This window comes from Somniosus microcephalus, chromosome 25, assembly GCF_052327205.1.
Source record: "Somniosus microcephalus isolate GS21.2 chromosome 25, FLI_Smic_1.0, whole genome shotgun sequence".
NCBI lineage: Eukaryota > Metazoa > Chordata > Chondrichthyes > Squaliformes > Somniosidae > Somniosus > Somniosus microcephalus.
The window spans coordinates 53261980-53271582 of NC_141011.1; the positions used below are offsets into that span (position 1 = coordinate 53261980).

Genomic DNA, 9603 nt, shown 5'->3' on the forward strand with positions numbered 1-9603 from the left:
TAATTCGGAATCTGATGTCTTTGAAAAAGCAATTTTCAAGTTTTGCCCATAAAGACCGATAGGGACATACAGTAGTGAGGTTCTGGCCCATCAAGTCTTCACTTGTCACATTCGCTCACTGTGCTTGAAATATTTCACCAACAAACCTACCTTCATTTCTTTAAGCGGGTTTCACATTTTTTGTCTTATAATAATCCTGTGAAGGGCCTTGGGACGTTTTTACTACGTTAAAGACGCTATATAAATATAAGTTGTCGTTGTTGTTTTTGTTTGCAATCTTTCTCACTCTTTTCAGTAAGATCATTGTCCTCATAGTGAGTAAATGATATAAGGAAAAGCCACATTAAGAGCTTAGACACGGAGCTGGAAAATAAATGTTCCTTAATGTTGTTATATGTAAGGGAGACACTGGAAATATTGAGGTACTCGAGCCAACGGTGCAGCAATCCTAACATCCTCCAGCATGGTCAGTGCTTCCAGTAAGACTTTCTCCTGTTCCGTTTCAGTCATGCCTTAAATCAAAATGATGTCCTGTGGCAGGGAATATCACCAGGACCTTCTAAGAACCATGGCATTTTCCTTTGCAAACAACATGAGAGGGCTGTCCTACGATGAGAGATTGTGTAGAATGGGCCTATACTCTCGGGAGTTTAGAAGAATGAGGGGTGATCTCATTGAAACATGCAAGATTCTGAAGGGGATTGACAGGGTAGATACTGAGAGGTTGTTTCCCCTGGCTGGAGTGTCTAGAACTAGGGGGCATAGTCTCAGGATAAAGGGTAGGCCATTTAAGACCGAGATGAGGAGGAATTTCTTCACTCAGAAGATTGTGAATCTTTGGAATTCTCTGCCCCAGAGGTCTGTGAATGCTGAGTCTTTGGGTATATTCAAGGCTGAGATTGATAGATTTTTGGACTCTAGGGCTATGGAGATCGGGCGGGAAAGTGGAGTTGAGGTCGATGATCAGCCATTGAATGGCGGAGCAGGCTCGAGGGGCCGCGTGGCCTACTCCTGCTCTTATTTCTTATTTCTTAACCACATGCCGTCATCCACAAATAAAGAAGTAACAGAAAGGGTTGCTTCTCCAAGAACTCTGCTGCCCGTATCCTAAGTCGCACCAAGTCCCATTTACCCATCACCATCTGTGCTCGCTGACCTGCATCGGCTCATGGTCCAGCAACACCTCGATTTTAAAATTCTCTTGTTTTCAAATCCCTCCACGGCATCGCCCCTCCCTTTCCCTGTAACCTCCTCCAGCCCTGCAACCAATGCACTCTTTAAAGCCGCGTGGAAACGCAGAGCGCTGCAGGTCCCGCGCATCCGGTGAGCCGGCTTTTGAATAGAAAAAACGTGCACGTGCTGAATTTTGAATGGGCCGCACAGCCCGTTGACGGGGCGTGCGGGCCAAAGAAACAAATTAGAGGGACCGTTGCCTACAACCCTCCGAGGTCATATAATAGAATGATTGCAGCACAGAGGGAGGTCATTCGGCCCGTCGAGCCCGTGCCGACTCTCTGCAAGAGCACTTCGGCTAGTCCCAGCCCCCTGCCTTTTCCCCGTAGCCCTGCAGATTCTTTTCTTTCAGGTACTTATCCAATTCTCTTCTGAAAGCCACAATTGAATTTGTCTCCAGCACCCTTTCAGGCAGTGATTTCCAGATGCTAACCGCTCGCTGCGTAAGAACATTTTCCCTCATGTCGCCTTTGATCTCTGTGATCATGCAATTTGGGCGTCTTGCGTATCCCCTACTTTATTCGCTCCACCGGTGGCGGGCGTGCTTTCAGCTGCCTAGGCCCTAAACTCTGGAATTCCCTCCCGAAACCTCTCCGCCTCTCTCTCTCTCCTCCTTTCAGACGCTCCTTAAAACCTACCTTTTCGAGCAAGCTTTTGGTCATCTGTCCTAATATCTCCTTGTGCGGCTGGGTGTCAAATTTAGTTTGATAACACTCCTGTGGGGTGCCTTGGGACGTTTCACTATATTAAAGGCGCTACATAAGTACAAGATGATGAGTAAATAAGGAGAAACTGTTTCCAGTGTCGGAAGGGTCAGTAACCAGGAGACACAGATTGAAGAAAATTTGCAAAAGAACCAGAGGCGACAGTAGGACATTTCCCCGCCTTCCCCACCCCAGCTCGAGGTGACCTAAGGTAAAAAGGTAATTTGGATAATATTTGAAGGTAAAATAATTGCAGGGCTTTGGTGAAAGAAGAGAGGAGTAGGATTAATTGGATAGCCCTTTGAAAGAGCCGGCAGAGACACAATGGGCCGAATGGCCTGGTTGTGTGCTGTATGATTGTTTCTGTAGTTAATAAGTGCAGAGTTGGCATGCAGCTTTGAAACATTTCTTGCATGCGGTGTATAATTGTTGATTGTGCAAAATGTGTAATTTCTTAGTTGTAAGGATGAATATAACTGTGAGTGTAAAGATGAAATGAAATGTGAGCGTCAGGGACCGCTTATGATGCGATTTGAATAGGCCATTATGCAGAGTTGTTAAAAAAGATTTTGTGTCGCAGCGCCCTCTGTTGGGAATAAAGCGAAGTTAGAATTGAAAACAACGCAAATGAGCGAAGATAACGTGAGAGTTTAGTTGAAAAGAGAATGGTGTTGAAATTCTGTAAAGCCAGGGGAGAGCGCGAACGCAGTCCCCCACTACCACAAATTTTGCAGTCGAGTATCCCGCATTTGGGGACATCGCAGGCGTCAGCACACCCGAAGTGCAATGGGCTAGCCTCGTCCTGGGAGAACCACCTTCTTGATCATGGTGTCTCCCCTGCCAGGTAAGTATGCTTTCCAGCTGCACACACTGCCTCGCCACATCATTCACTGCCTCTTACCGTCTCAACGACTCCTTTTTTAAAATCACAATGTCCCTTCATTCAGAAAGTGCTGCTGTTTTCTCATGTCGATTCTGCTAAAATATTGCAATATATAATGATATACCCTTTGACAAAACGCTGCAATAATACAGAGCCGGCCATGCATATTTGCATATTGTCCTTAAAAGGAAACGAACGCTCCCTCAGTAACTTTCCTTCAGGCCACGGAAAGTTTTCTGGAAATAAATCTCTCCTTATATTTATTGCATCTGAAGTAAATGTTTGTCATATCTTCATATGAACAATAATTCGGAATCTGATGTCTTTGAAAAAGCAATTTTCAAGTTTTGCCCATAAAGACCGATAGGGACATACAGTAGTGAGGTTCTGGCCCATCAAGTCTTCACTTGTCACATTCGCTCACTGTGCTTGAAATATTTCACCAACAAACCTACCTTCATTTCTTTAAGCGGGTTTCACATTTTTTGTCTTATAATAATCCTGTGAAGGGCCTTGGGACGTTTTTACTACGTTAAAGACGCTATATAAATATAAGTTGTCGTTGTTGTTTTTGTTTGCAATCTTTCTCACTCTTTTCAGTAAGATCATTGTCCTCATAGTGAGTAAATGATATAAGGAAAAGCCACATTAAGAGCTTAGACACGGAGCTGGAAAATAAATGTTCCTTAATGTTGTTATATGTAAGGGAGACACTGGAAATATTGAGGTACTCGAGCCAACGGTGCAGCAATCCTAACATCCTCCAGCATGGTCAGTGCTTCCAGTAAGACTTTCTCCTGTTCCGTTTCAGTCATGCCTTAAATCAAAATGATGTCCTGTGGCAGGGAATATCACCAGGACCTTCTAAGAACCATGGCATTTTCCTTTGCAAACAACATGAGAGGGCTGTCCTACGATGAGAGATTGTGTAGAATGGGCCTATACTCTCGGGAGTTTAGAAGAATGAGGGGTGATCTCATTGAAACATGCAAGATTCTGAAGGGGATTGACAGGGTAGATACTGAGAGGTTGTTTCCCCTGGCTGGAGTGTCTAGAACTAGGGGGCATAGTCTCAGGATAAAGGGTAGGCCATTTAAGACCGAGATGAGGAGGAATTTCTTCACTCAGAAGATTGTGAATCTTTGGAATTCTCTGCCCCAGAGGTCTGTGAATGCTGAGTCTTTGGGTATATTCAAGGCTGAGATTGATAGATTTTTGGACTCTAGGGCTATGGAGATCGGGCGGGAAAGTGGAGTTGAGGTCGATGATCAGCCATTGAATGGCGGAGCAGGCTCGAGGGGCCGCGTGGCCTACTCCTGCTCTTATTTCTTATTTCTTAACCACATGCCGTCATCCACAAATAAAGAAGTAACAGAAAGGGTTGCTTCTCCAAGAACTCTGCTGCCCGTATCCTAAGTCGCACCAAGTCCCATTTACCCATCACCATCTGTGCTCGCTGACCTGCATCGGCTCATGGTCCAGCAACACCTCGATTTTAAAATTCTCTTGTTTTCAAATCCCTCCACGGCATCGCCCCTCCCTTTCCCTGTAACCTCCTCCAGCCCTGCAACCAATGCACTCTTTAAAGCCGCGTGGAAACGCAGAGCGCTGCAGGTCCCGCGCATCCGGTGAGCCGGCTTTTGAATAGAAAAAACGTGCACGTGCTGAATTTTGAATGGGCCGCACAGCCCGTTGACGGGGCGTGCGGGCCAAAGAAACAAATTAGAGGGACCGTTGCCTACAACCCTCCGAGGTCATATAATAGAATGATTGCAGCACAGAGGGAGGCCATTCGGCCCGTCGAGCCCGTGCCGACTCTCTGCAAGAGCACTTCGGCTAGTCCCAGCCCCCTGCCTTTTCCCCGTAGCCCTGCAGATTCTTTTCTTTCAGGTACTTATCCAATTCTCTTCTGAAAGCCACAATTGAATTTGTCTCCAGCACCCTTTCAGGCAGTGATTTCCAGATGCTAACCGCTCGCTGCGTAAGAACATTTTCCCTCATGTCGCCTTTGATCTCTGTGATCATGCAATTTGGGCGTCTTGCGTATCCCCTACTTTATTCGCTCCACCGGTGGCGGGCGTGCTTTCAGCTGCCTAGGCCCTAAACTCTGGAATTCCCTCCCGAAACCTCTCCGCCTCTCTCTCTCTCCTCCTTTCAGACGCTCCTTAAAACCTACCTTTTCGAGCAAGCTTTTGGTCATCTGTCCTAATATCTCCTTGTGCGGCTGGGTGTCAAATTTAGTTTGATAACACTCCTGTGGGGTGCCTTGGGACGTTTCACTATATTAAAGGCGCTACATAAGTACAAGATGATGAGTAAATAAGGAGAAACTGTTTCCAGTGTCGGAAGGGTCAGTAACCAGGAGACACAGATTGAAGAAAATTTGCAAAAGAACCAGAGGCGACAGTAGGACATTTCCCCGCCTTCCCCACCCCAGCTCGAGGTGACCTAAGGTAAAAAGGTAATTTGGATAATATTTGAAGGTAAAATAATTGCAGGGCTTTGGTGAAAGAAGAGAGGAGTAGGATTAATTGGATAGCCCTTTGAAAGAGCCGGCAGAGACACAATGGGCCGAATGGCCTGGTTGTGTGCTGTATGATTGTTTCTGTAGTTAATAAGTGCAGAGTTGGCATGCAGCTTTGAAACATTTCTTGCATGCGGTGTATAATTGTTGATTGTGCAAAATGTGTAATTTCTTAGTTGTAAGGATGAATATAACTGTGAGTGTAAAGATGAAATGAAATGTGAGCGTCAGGGACCGCTTATGATGCGATTTGAATAGGCCATTATGCAGAGTTGTTAAAAAAGATTTTGTGTCGCAGCGCCCTCTGTTGGGAATAAAGCGAAGTTAGAATTGAAAACAACGCAAATGAGCGAAGATAATGTGAGAGTTTAGTTGAAAAGAGAATGGTGTTGAAATTCTAATTTTAATTGTAAAGCCAGGGGAGAGCGCGAACGCAGTCCCCCACTACCACAAATTTTGCAGTCGAGTATCCCGCATTTGGGGACATCGCAGGCGTCAGCACACCCGAAGTGCAATGGGCTAGCCTCGTCCTGGGAGAACCACCTTCTTGATCATGGTGTCTCCCCTGCCAGGTAAGTATGCTTTCCAGCTGCACACACTGCCTCGCCACATCATTCACTGCCTCTTACCGTCTCAACGACTCCTTTTTTAAAATCACAATGTCCCTTCATTCAGAAAGTGCTGCTGTTTTCTCATGTCGATTCTGCTAAAATATTGCAATATATAATGATATACCCTTTGACAAAACGCTGCAATAATACAGAGCCGGCCATGCATATTTGCATATTGTCCTTAAAAGGAAACGAACGCTCCCTCAGTAACTTTCCTTCAGGCCACGGAAAGTTTTCTGGAAATAAATCTCTCCTTATATTTATTGCATCTGAAGTAAATGTTTGTCATATCTTCATATGAACAATAATTCGGAATCTGATGTCTTTGAAAAAGCAATTTTCAAGTTTTGCCCATAAAGACCGATAGGGACATACAGTAGTGAGGTTCTGGCCCATCAAGTCTTCACTTGTCACATTCACTCACTGTGCTTGAAATATTTCACCAACAAACCTACCTTCATTTCTTTAAGCGGGTTTCACATTTTTTGTCTTATAATAATCCTGTGAAGGGCCTTGGGACGTTTTTACTACGTTAAAGACGCTATATAAATATAAGTTGTCGTTGTTGTTTTTGTTTGCAATCTTTCTCACTCTTTTCAGTAAGATCATTGTCCTCATAGTGAGTAAATGATATAAGGAAAAGCCACATTAAGAGCTTAGACACGGAGCTGGAAAATAAATGTTCCTTAATGTTGTTATATGTAAGGGAGACACTGGAAATATTGAGGTACTCGAGCCAACGGTGCAGCAATCCTAACATCCTCCAGCATGGTCAGTGCTTCCAGTAAGACTTTCTCCTGTTCCGTTTCAGTCATGCCTTAAATCAAAATGATGTCCTGTGGCAGGGAATATCACCAGGACCTTCTAAGAACCATGGCATTTTCCTTTGCAAACAACATGAGAGGGCTGTCCTACGATGAGAGATTGTGTAGAATGGGCCTATACTCTCGGGAGTTTAGAAGAATGAGGGGTGATCTCATTGAAACATGCAAGATTCTGAAGGGGATTGACAGGGTAGATACTGAGAGGTTGTTTCCCCTGGCTGGAGTGTCTAGAACTAGGGGGCATAGTCTCAGGATAAAGGGTAGGCCATTTAAGACCGAGATGAGGAGGAATTTCTTCACTCAGAAGATTGTGAATCTTTGGAATTCTCTGCCCCAGAGGTCTGTGAATGCTGAGTCTTTGGGTATATTCAAGGCTGAGATTGATAGATTTTTGGACTCTAGGGCTATGGAGATCGGGCGGGAAAGTGGAGTTGAGGTCGATGATCAGCCATTGAATGGCGGAGCAGGCTCGAGGGGCCGCGTGGCCTACTCCTGCTCTTATTTCTTATTTCTTAACCACATGCCGTCATCCACAAATAAAGAAGTAACAGAAAGGGTTGCTTCTCCAAGAACTCTGCTGCCCGTATCCTAAGTCGCACCAAGTCCCATTTACCCATCACCATCTGTGCTCGCTGACCTGCATCGGCTCATGGTCCAGCAACACCTCGATTTTAAAATTCTCTTGTTTTCAAATCCCTCCACGGCATCGCCCCTCCCTTTCCCTGTAACCTCCTCCAGCCCTGCAACCAATGCACTCTTTAAAGCCGCGTGGAAACGCAGAGCGCTGCAGGTCCCGCGCATCCGGTGAGCCGGCTTTTGAATAGAAAAAACGTGCACGTGCTGAATTTTGAATGGGCCGCACAGCCCGTTGACGGGGCGTGCGGGCCAAAGAAACAAATTAGAGGGACCGTTGCCTACAACCCTCCGAGGTCATATAATAGAATGATTGCAGCACAGAGGGAGGCCATTCGGCCCGTCGAGCCCGTGCCGACTCTCTGCAAGAGCACTTCGGCTAGTCCCAGCCCCCTGCCTTTTCCCCGTAGCCCTGCAGATTCTTTTCTTTCAGGTACTTATCCAATTCTCTTCTGAAAGCCACAATTGAATTTGTCTCCAGCACCCTTTCAGGCAGTGATTTCCAGATGCTAACCGCTCGCTGCGTAAGAACATTTTCCCTCATGTCGCCTTTGATCTCTGTGATCATGCAATTTGGGCGTCTTGCGTATCCCCTACTTTATTCGCTCCACCGGTGGCGGGCGTGCTTTCAGCTGCCTAGGCCCTAAACTCTGGAATTCCCTCCCGAAACCTCTCCGCCTCTCTCTCTCTCCTCCTTTCAGACGCTCCTTAAAACCTACCTTTTCGAGCAAGCTTTTGGTCATCTGTCCTAATATCTCCTTGTGCGGCTGGGTGTCAAATTTAGTTTGATAACACTCCTGTGGGGTGCCTTGGGACGTTTCACTATATTAAAGGCGCTACATAAGTACAAGATGATGAGTAAATAAGGAGAAACTGTTTCCAGTGTCGGAAGGGTCAGTAACCAGGAGACACAGATTGAAGAAAATTTGCAAAAGAACCAGAGGCGACAGTAGGACATTTCCCCGCCTTCCCCACCCCAGCTCGAGGTGACCTAAGGTAAAAAGGTAATTTGGATAATATTTGAAGGTAAAATAATTGCAGGGCTTTGGTGAAAGAAGAGAGGAGTAGGATTAATTGGATAGCCCTTTGAAAGAGCCGGCAGAGACACAATGGGCCGAATGGCCTGGTTGTGTGCTGTATGATTGTTTCTGTAGTTAATAAGTGCAGAGTTGGCATGCAGCTTTGAAACATTTCTTGCATGCGGTGTATAATTGTTGATTGTGCAAAATGTGTAATTTCTTAGTTGTAAGGATGAATATAACTGTGAGTGTAAAGATGAAATGAAATGTGAGCGTCAGGGACCGCTTATGATGCGATTTGAATAGGCCATTATGCAGAGTTGTTAAAAAAGATTTTGTGTCGCAGCGCCCTCTGTTGGGAATAAAGCGAAGTTAGAATTGAAAACAACGCAAATGAGCGAAGATAACGTGAGAGTTTAGTTGAAAAGAGAATGGTGTTGAAATTCTAATTTTAATTGTAAAGCCAGGGGAGAGCGCGAACGCAGTCCCCCACTACCACAAATTTTGCAGTCGAGTATCCCGCATTTGGGGACATCGCAGGCGTCAGCACACCCGAAGTGCAATGGGCTAGCCTCGTCCTGGGAAAACCACCTTCTTGATCATGGTGTCTCCCCTGCCAGGTAAGTATGCTTTCCAGCTGCACACACTGCCTCGCCACATCATTCACTGCCTCTTACCGTCTCAACGACTCCTTTTTTAAAATCACAATGTCCCTTCATTCAGAAAGTGCTGCTGTTTTCTCATGTCGATTCTGCTAAAATATTGCAATATATAATGATATACCCTTTGACAAAACGCTGCAATAATACAGAGCCGGCCATGCATATTTGCATATTGTCCTTAAAAGGAAACGAACGCTCCCTCAGTAACTTTCCTTCAGGCCACGGAAAGTTTTCTGGAAATAAATCTCTCCTTATATTTATTGCATCTGAAGTAAATGTTTGTCATATCTTCATATGAACAATAATTCGGAATCTGATGTCTTTGAAAAAGCAATTTTCAAGTTTTGCCCATAAAGACCGATAGGGACATACAGTAGTGAGGTTCTGGCCCATCAAGTCTTCACTTGTCACATTCGCTCACTGTGCTTGAAATATTTCACCAACAAACCTACCTTCATTTCTTTAAGCGGGTTTCACATTTTTTGTCTTATAATAATCCTGTGAAGGGCC

At 45.2% G+C, this 9603-nt stretch overlaps 3 non-coding genes across 3 annotated transcripts; all 3 read right to left on the minus strand.

The window, feature by feature from the left end:
* Positions 1-2625: 2625 nt before the first annotated feature.
* On the minus strand, positions 2626-2789 carry LOC147100815 (U1 spliceosomal RNA). The gene has a single exon (XR_015073605.1). It is a non-coding gene; the product is annotated as a U1 spliceosomal RNA (small nuclear RNA).
* Positions 2790-5760: 2971 nt separating this feature from the next.
* On the minus strand, positions 5761-5924 carry LOC147100816 (U1 spliceosomal RNA). The gene has a single exon (XR_015073616.1). It is a non-coding gene; the product is annotated as a U1 spliceosomal RNA (small nuclear RNA).
* A 2971-nt stretch (positions 5925-8895) lies between these two features.
* Positions 8896-9059, minus strand: LOC147100817 (U1 spliceosomal RNA). Its single transcript, XR_015073609.1, has one exon. It is a non-coding gene; the product is annotated as a U1 spliceosomal RNA (small nuclear RNA).
* Between the last annotated feature and the right edge of the window lie 544 nt (positions 9060-9603).